The sequence below is a fragment of the Vulpes vulpes genome, chromosome 2 (assembly GCF_048418805.1).
Source record: "Vulpes vulpes isolate BD-2025 chromosome 2, VulVul3, whole genome shotgun sequence".
NCBI lineage: Eukaryota > Metazoa > Chordata > Mammalia > Carnivora > Canidae > Vulpes > Vulpes vulpes.
The window spans coordinates 41,716,853-41,725,974 of NC_132781.1; the positions used below are offsets into that span (position 1 = coordinate 41,716,853).

At 46.6% G+C, this 9,122-nt stretch overlaps 1 non-coding gene across 1 annotated transcript; it reads left to right on the forward strand.

Annotated features, from left to right (window-relative positions):
- Window positions 1-8,779: 8,779 nt before the first annotated feature.
- TRNAE-UUC (transfer RNA glutamic acid (anticodon UUC)) lies at window positions 8,780-8,852 on the forward strand. Its single transcript has one exon. It is a non-coding gene; the product is annotated as a tRNA-Glu (tRNA).
- The last annotated feature ends 270 nt before the right edge of the window (window positions 8,853-9,122 follow it).

Below are 9,122 nucleotides of genomic sequence, written 5' to 3' on the forward strand. Positions count from 1 at the left end.
TAAAGATTTTATTATTTTTTAAAAATATTTTATTGCTTTGTTTGAGAGAGAGAAAAAGACAGAGCATGAGGGGTGGGGAGGACACAGAAGGAGGGGGATCCCTGGGTGGCGCAGCGGTTTGGCGCCTGCCTTTGGCCCAGGGCGCGATCCTGGAGACCCGGGATCGAATCCCACGTCGGGCTCCCGGTGCATGGAGCCTGCTTCTCCCTCTGCCTGTGTCTCTGCCTCTCTCTCTCTCTGTGTGACTATCATAAATAAATAAAAAAATTAAAAAAAAAAAAAAGAAGGAGAGAGAAAAGCAGACTTCCCAAGGAGCAAGGAGCCTGATGTGGGGCTGGATCCCAGGACCCTGAGATGGTGACCTGAGTCAAAGACCGACACTCAACAGACTGAGCCACATCCAGGCACCCCTAAAGATTTTATTTTTTAAAGATTTTATTTATTTATTCACAAGAGACACAGAGAGAGAGAGGCAGAGACACAGGCAGAGGGAGAAGCAGGCTCCATGCAGGGAGCTCAATGTGGGACTCGATCCCGGGTCTCCAGGATCACACCCTGGGCTGGAGGCGGCGCTAAACCACTGAGTCACCAGGGCTACCCTTAACCAGGAAATTAAAGAAGAAATTTAAAAAGTACATGGAAGCAAACGAAAACGAAAACACGACAGTCTAAAACCTTTGGGACGCAGCAAAGGTGGTCCTAAGAGGGAAATAACTGGCATTACCGGCCCACCTCAAGAAGCAAGAGAAGTCTCAAATACACAGCCTAACCTTACACATAAAGGATCTAGAAAAGGAACAGCAAATACAGCCTACAGCCAGCAGAAGGGAAATAATAAAGAATAGAGCAGAAACAAATATATAAACCAAACAACCAGTAGAACAGATCAACAAAACTAAGAGTTGATTCTTCGAAAGAATTAATAAAATGGATAAACCCCTAGCTAGACTTATCAAAAAGAAACGAGAAAGGACCCAAATAAATAAAATCACCAATGAAAAAGGAGAGACCACAACCGGCACCACAGACATACAATTAGAAGAGAATATTATGAAAATTTATGTGCCAACAAATTGGGAAACCTGGAAGATATGGACATATTCTTAGAAACATACAAGCTATCAAATGGTCATAAACAAAAAAATGTTGAACCTCACTAGTAATCATGGGAATTCAAATATTAATAATGAGACCTCGTTTCAGGCTGATCAGATTGGCCAAAATTGAAAAAACCTGATAATACCATGTTGCTATAGATGGGGGTGAAGGAGAACTCATACGTCTCTGGTGGGAATGTAAGCTGGTACAAGTCTACAGTTCCTTATCTGCAATTCCCAAATTAAAAAACTCTGAAAACTGCAAGTTTTTTTCACCCCTAAGTTTGTTTGCCTTAAATGCACTTTAGGACAAAACTTGATCTAGAATTGGAAGGAAGGGGACACCTGGGTGGTTCAGTGGTTGGGCCTCTCTTTGGCCCGGGACGTGATCCTAGAGACCCTGGATTGAGTCCCACATCGGGCTCCCTGCATGGAGCCTGCTTCTCCCTCTGCCTGTGTCTCTGCCTCTCTCTGTGTGTGTCTCTCTCATGAATGAATATGTAAAATCTTTAAAAATAAAATTAAAAAATAATAATGAAAAATAAAATCTTTAATTTAATTAAATAAAAGGAAGAAAATTCTGTCACATGCACTACAACATGGATGAATCTTGAGGATATTGTACTAAATGAAATGAGCCAGTAGCAAAGAGATAAATACTGTATAATTCCACTTATATGAGGTACTTAGGGTAGTCAAAATCATAAAGACAGAAACAAACAAAAAAAAAAAAAGACAGAAACAGTGTTTTCAGGGATTAGGAAGAAAGCAGAATGGGGAATTATTGTTAAATAGGTACAGAGTTTTAGTTTTTCTTTTAAAGATTTTATTTATTTATTCATGAGAGACACAGAGAGAGAAAAAGAGAGAGAGAGGCAGAGACACAGGCAGAGGGGGAAGCAGGCTCCACGCAGGGAGCCTAATGCAGGACTCGATCCCAGGACTCCAGGATCATGCCCTGTGCCGAAGGCAGGCACTAAACCTCTGAGCCACCCAGGGTCCCGAGTTTTGGTTTTATAAGATAAAAAACATTGAGTGGATGGATGATGGTGATGATTGCATAATGTGATTAATTGTATTTCATACCACTGAACCAACTGTGCACTTAAAAATGGTTAAGATGGTAAATTTTGTTATGTGCATTTTACCACAATAAAAAAAAACTGAATTAATTTGAGTTTTTTAAAGTCTTAATTTGTCCCATTTAATGTGACTATTTAGGGCAGCTGGGTGGCTCAGTCAGTTAAACGTTTGCCTTCACCTCAGGTCATGATCCCTGCTCAGTGAGGAGCCTGCTTCTCCCTCTCCCTCTGACACTCTGCCTGCTTGTTCTCTCTCTGTGTGTGTCAAATAAATAAATAAAATCTTAAAAAATAATAGTAAGATAAATTTAAAAATAAGAAAAACTATGCGATTGTTCATATATTTTCCTGAAGAAATATTATTGTTTGGTTATGGGGTGCCCCACTGGGCTGTTTTAGGCAATATGTGGTATATCCACCATATTACATTTAAACGTTTTTATTTTTAAAATATTCTTAAATTTAAAATGGATTTTCTTTCCTTTCCATACAGTGCTAATTGTAACACATGTATAGATTTGTGTAACTACCACCAGAATCAGGATACAGAGCAACCCCAAACAATCCTTATTTCTCTCTTTTATAATCACACCCTCCCCTCAACAAGCCCTACACCTGGCACCCATTGATCTGTTTTCCATCTGCGTGTCTTTTCAAGAGGAAATAGAATCCTTTAGCATATTACATTTTTAAGATCAGAACCATTCTAAAATTGGAAACAAAATGGTCCCAAGTATTTAGAGAGCAGAAGGTACGCAACTATTTGCCTAAAAACCTCCCCACATGTTTGTGGGAGGGACATGTACAAGAATCTTCATAGCAGTGCTACACATAACAAAAAAGGAAACAGTAAACAGTCTATCAGTAAGAGAATGGATAAATAAACTGAGGTTTACTGTCACAACTGAAAACTATACAAACAGCATCTTAAACACCATCCCTGGGTGGCTCAGCGGTTTAAAGCTTGTCTTTGACTCAGGATGTGATCCTGGAGTCCTGGGATCGAGTCTCACATCGGACTTCCTGCATGAAGCCTGCTTCTCCCTCTGCCTATATCTCTGCCTCTCTCTCTCATGAATAAATAAATAAAATCTTTAAAACAACAACAGTAGACAGCATCATTAAAATAATGGATTAGGGATCCCTGGGTGGCGCAGCGGTTTGGCGCCTGCCTTTGGCCCAGGGCGCGATCCTGGAGACCCGGGATCGAATCCCACATCAGGCTCCCGGTGCATGGAGCCTGCTTCTCCCTCTGCCTGTGTCTCTGCCTCTCTTTCTCTCTGTATGACTATCATAAATAAATAAATAAATAAATAATTAAAAAAAAATGAATGATATTAAAAAAAAAATAATGGATTAGAATGTATCAACATGGATGAATCTCAGAAAGAGGAGTGTAAAAGCAAGATTCACTTTTCAAAGGAAAGTGAAAAGTGATTCACTTTTCAAATTTCAAAGGAATTTACACGATATCTTACTATTTATAAACACATATTGTTAATATATGTATTATATATATTACATATGTGTAGTATTTATCTATACACATATTAATATAATATTGTACATTCTGATGATTAGTCACATGGTAAAAGCATCTATGGGTGGACAAGAAGGATTTTTTTTTTTAAGATTTTATTTATTTATTCATGAGAGACACAGAGAGAGAGGCAGAGACACAGGCAGAGGGAGAAGCAGGCTCCATGCAGGGGAGCCCAACACAGGACTCGATCCTAGGACCTCAGGATCACGCCCTGAGCCAAAGGCAGACGCACAACCACAGAGCCACCCAGGTGTCCCAAGAAGGATTTATAGCAACTTGAGAATAATGGTTATCTGAACAGGGGAAATAAGGAAGAGCTTTGGATTTATCAGTCTTTTTATTTTTAAGAAATATGGAGCAAATACAGCATGATGTTAATATTTGGTAAATCTGTGTAGGCAAGTACATGGGTGTCTGTCATAATATCTTTTGTACCTTTTTTTTAAAAAAAAAAGTTCTATTTATTCATTTGAGAGAGAGAGAGCAAGCAGAGGGGAGGTGCAGAGAGAGTCCAAGTGGACTCCCCACCAAGCACAGAGCCAGATGCATGACCAGATCCCACAACCCGGAGATCATGATCTGAGCTGAAACCAAGAGTCAGTCATTCAACTGAGTGAGCCACTCAGGTGCCCATTTTTTGTACCTTTCTTTAGAAAAGATTTTATTTATTTTTAGAAAGAGAGCATGAGCAGAGGGAGGGGCAGAGGGGAGAGGGAGAGAGAGAATCTCAAGCAGACTCCCTTCTGAGCGCAGAGCCTGCTGCAGGCTCCAGCTCACCACTCTGAGACCATGACCCAAGGTGAAATCAAGAGTCCAACATGTAACTGACTGAGCCACCCAGGTGTCCCTTTTTTGTGTGCCTTTTTTATTGGAAATATTTCATCATTAACTTTGATCACAATTGATGAAAGAAAAACAAACGGATGAAGATTTAGAGCAGGTACACCTTAGCACTTTGCCCCTTCCCCACTTTATAGGTGGGAAATAGAGGCCCAGGGAGAGCAAGCCATTTGTCCAAGGTCACAGAATGGGTGCAGAGCTGGGAAAAGAATGTAGGTCTCCAGACTGGTGCATTTTCATCGTGACATTTGCCAAAGGGTGTGTGTGGTATCCGTGGCCTCAGGCTCGTGCTTGACACTCACGTCCAGATTTGGAAAGCTGTGCTGAGCTGTTCACTGTGCTATGCCAGGTCAGTGGGCACAGCCTCTTAGGACAGGCTCCTCTCCACTGCAAAAAGCCTGGGTTACTGCAGTGGCCCCTTACACTCTGGGGACATCCATCCATCTACTCATACATCTATTAATTCATCCATCCACCCACCTACACACCCACTCTCCCTTTCTTTGACTCTCATCCTCCATCCACTCATGGGCCAAAGTTTTTTTTTTTTTTTTTTTTTTAATTTTATGATAGTCACAGAGAGAGAGAGAGAGGCAGAGACACAGGCAGAGAGAGAAGCAGGCTCCATGCACTGGGAGCCCGATGTGGGATTCGATCCCGGGTCTCCAGGATCGCGCCCTGGGCCAAAGGCAGGTGCCAAACCGCTGCGTCACCCAGGGATCCCTGGGCCAAATTTTTTTGAGGGCTTACCCTGATTATGTGCAGAGGGCACAGAATAATAACACTGAGTGGTTTCCCAGCCCCAAGGAGCCCACTGTCCATTAGAACAATAAAGGTGCGAATTAAAAGAAACAAACAAATGCCCAAACCTCCACTGTATGGCAAATGTTTTCCTGGAGATATTGGGTATAACGGGAGCAAATAAGGAAGTCTGATCTATTCTAGAGGAGAAGGGGAAGCAGGCAGTCAGAGGCTGCTGTGGATTTTTTTTTTAATTTTAATTGTGATAAAACACACATAGCCTAAAATTTATCATCTCCAACATTTTTAAGTATACAGTTTAGTGGCATTAGGTACACTCACATTGTTGTGCAGCCATCACACCTGTTCATTGTGGTTTTGATTTGCATTCCTTTAATGATTAGTACACTGAGCATATCTTTACGTACTTATTGGCCATTCATATATCTTCTTTGGAGAAATGGCTATTGTGAATAATGATGCTATGAACATGGGTGTACAAGTATCTGTTTGAGTTTCCGCTTTTGATTCTTTCTGGTAGATTGCTGGATCATATGGTAATCCTATTTTTAATTTTTTTAGGAACTGCCATATGTTTTTGACAGCACCCATGCTGCTTTACCTTCCCACCAATGGTACACCAATGGTTCCAATTTCTCCACAGCCTTATCAACACTTGTTATTTTTGTTCTTTTTAATATTTATTGATGTATGCATATATGTATGTATGTAATCTCTACACCCCATGTGAGGCTGGGATCAAGAGTTGCCCACCCTTCCGACATTGTGGCTTTGATTTGCATTCCTTTAACGATTAGTATAGTGAGCATGTTTTTATATGCTTATTGGCCATTCACATATCTTTTCTGGAGAAATGGCTATTCAAGTTCTTTGCTCATTTTTAAATTGGGTTGTGTGTGGGTTTTTTTTGTTGTTGTTGTTGCTGAATTATAGGAGTTCTTTATGTATTCTGGGTATTAACCCCTTATTCTTCTCCTATTATGTGGGGTTGCTTTCTATCTCCGTTGACTGTGCCCTTTGATACACACCATGGAGATTTTAAAGGGTCACAGAAGTCAGCCTGTTTGGGCAGCAGCAGGATGAGGGGAAAGGTGCTCTGGGCACAGGAAACAGCCTGTGCAAACACACAGGGGAAAGAAAATGTAAGCAAAATGTAAGTAGTCGGGGCTTGCTAGAACACGTGTGGAGGGGTAAGAAGTGGGGAGGGGGAGGCGGAGCAACCCCAACACAGTAGGCCGCTAAGCGGCTTGGACTCTGCCCTAACGCGGTGCCAGGTTCAAGGAGCCGTCCGGGGAGCCCTGCCCCACAACCCCTGCGGGGAGTTTGTTAAGATGCACGTCCGTGTCGCCCCAGCTCTGCTCGACCGGGGTGGGGCCCGGGGCCGTGCGTTTTACTAAGGCTCCGGGATTTTTCGGACGTTCATCCGAGCTCGAGCAGGGCGCAGAGGCGGGGGCCGAGGGTGGGGCTAGGGAGCTGGAGAGGCCGCCCGGGCCGCGCCTCGGGTGGGCGCCCCGCCCCGTCCCCGTCCCCCCCGCGGGGTCGCGGGCGCCGGGGGGCAGCGCTGCGGCGGCCAGGCCCACGTTCCTCTCACTTCCCGCTATTGTCCCGAGTTCCTGCGGCCGCGTCTGCGCGCTCCCCCGCCGCCCCCTGGCCCCGAGGAGCGGTGACTCACGTCCGTTCTCCGCCGTGACATCAGCCTGCGCAGCGCGGCCCGCCCTCCGGGGCCTGACCGGGGCGCGGGCGCCGCTCGGCCTGCAGGGGGCGCCAGAGCCCGCAGCGCCCTCCCCCGGCGCCCGCGAGCCCGGTTCCCCCGCGTCCCGAGCCCGCACCCCTGGCGCGGAGGAAGGGGACCAAGGACCCGCCCCCACCACCACCACCACCACCTGCCCGGCTCGTGGGAGCCACCAGCCGAGAGTCACAGATGGGCAAACTGAGACCTGGCGCCGGGGTGTGCCCTGAGCTAGGCAGCCGGAGCGCCCCCCGGAGCCCCCCCCCCCCGAGCCCCCCTCCCCCGCTGCCCCACCTGTCGCCGGGCGCCCCGCGCCCACCTGCGCTGCCCGGCTCCTCCGCACGCAGGGGCCCCTGGACCCGCTCCTTCCCCCAGCCGGCTCCCAGGTTCCGGGGACCCGGGAAACACTCCAGTCCGGGCTTGTTTCACAAGACCCGGAGCCACCTGAGGGCGCCTTCCTCTAGGAAACACGGAGTCCTGCGAGGGCCACAGAGAGCTGGGCCCGGCACGCCGCTCCCGCCTCACACCTGACCGGCCCTTAGCGCTGTCTCGCCGCCAGTCACCTGCCTACCGGTGCCTGTCTCCCTACCAGGAAAATTCTTGTAGAATTAAATGAGCTCGCACACGGAAGGTGCCCGTAGCAGTGCCCGGGGGGCCTGAGAAGCACCTACAGCCTCCCGGGACGGACGAGGGCTCCAGGAAGGAAGGGGTGCTTCTGTTGTCTTGCTTTGTGCACTGCTGTCTCTCTAACCCTTAGAGCACTGTGTGGTACACAGTAGGAGCGCGATAAATACTTGTCCAGTGAATGAATGTTAGCTGTTATTATTGCCTAAGCTGATTTTACTCTAGAATTTAGGCCTGTCCGCGCAAGCCTAGAGGACAGGACAGGAGGATTCTTGAGGATCTGCTTGCACAAGGGATAGAGGGCTCCCTGGAAAGGAGTCATCCTAAGGAAAGAGAGTTGAAGAGGATAAAAGAGGTTCAAGGACAGGGTGAGGAGGAGAAGGCGATTCAGGGACAAGGATCCTCAGTGCTCACCCCTGAGTCCCAGGAGCACTGCATAAAGGAGTGGACAGTTTCACAAACATGCCAGAAGGAACGTCAGCATGATTTGTCAATGGCAGCTTCTTGACAGTTTGGACAATGAGGATTTGGTTTTTAAAAAGTCAGCACTTGGGACCCCTGGGTCGCTCAGCCGTGAGCGTCGACCTTCTGCTCAGGGTATGATCCTGGGTTCCCGGGATCGAGTCCCACATCCGACTCCTTGCATGGAGCCTGCTTCTCCCTCTGCCTAGGACTCTGCCTCTCTCTGTGTGTCTCTCATGAATAAATAAATAAAATCTTAAGAAAAAAAAAAAGTCAGCACCTTTAATGTGGGTGGTTTACTTCTGGGAAGCATATCTCCAAAAGCAGAGCACCTGCAGGGCATTCCCAAGAACGTCTGCAGGGACAGAGCCAGAGAAAGCCAATTACTGTTATATGTGGTCATATTTCTGTCAATAGACTGATGGGGGTTTGGAGGGCTTGGGCCAACACAACTCGGACGGGTAGCCCTGTCAGAGCTGCCTTAGTGGGGAGTGGGCCTGCTGTCTGTGGAAATGTTCAAGCAGAGGCTGAACTACCTCTCTAAGAGATAGCATAGTGGAGGTCCACCAAAGGATGAGAGCTTGGGCTAGATGGACCTCAAGGTTGCTGCTCTGAAGCAGAAATAATGAAGCAGAGGGGTGCCTGGCTGACTCAGTTGGTAGAGCTTGTGACTTTCAATCTCAGGGTCATGAGTTCAAGCCTCATGTTGGGCATAGAGCCTGAAAGAGAGAGAGAGAGAGAGAGAGAGAGAGAAGAAAAGGAGAAAAAAAAGAAGGAAGAAAGAAAGAAATAGTGAAGCAGAGGGCATCTCTGAGACCACCCAGTCCTGGTTCTACCACCGTGATGCCTTGGGAGTAAGCAGCTCATGGGAAATGGAGTTTGCCATGAATTATTCCTGACTGGTCTGCACTTCTTCCAGAAGGACAGGTTAGCTCTGACCTAACCTGGCCCTTCCACCTGGTGGCCTGCTTGCCCTTGATGAG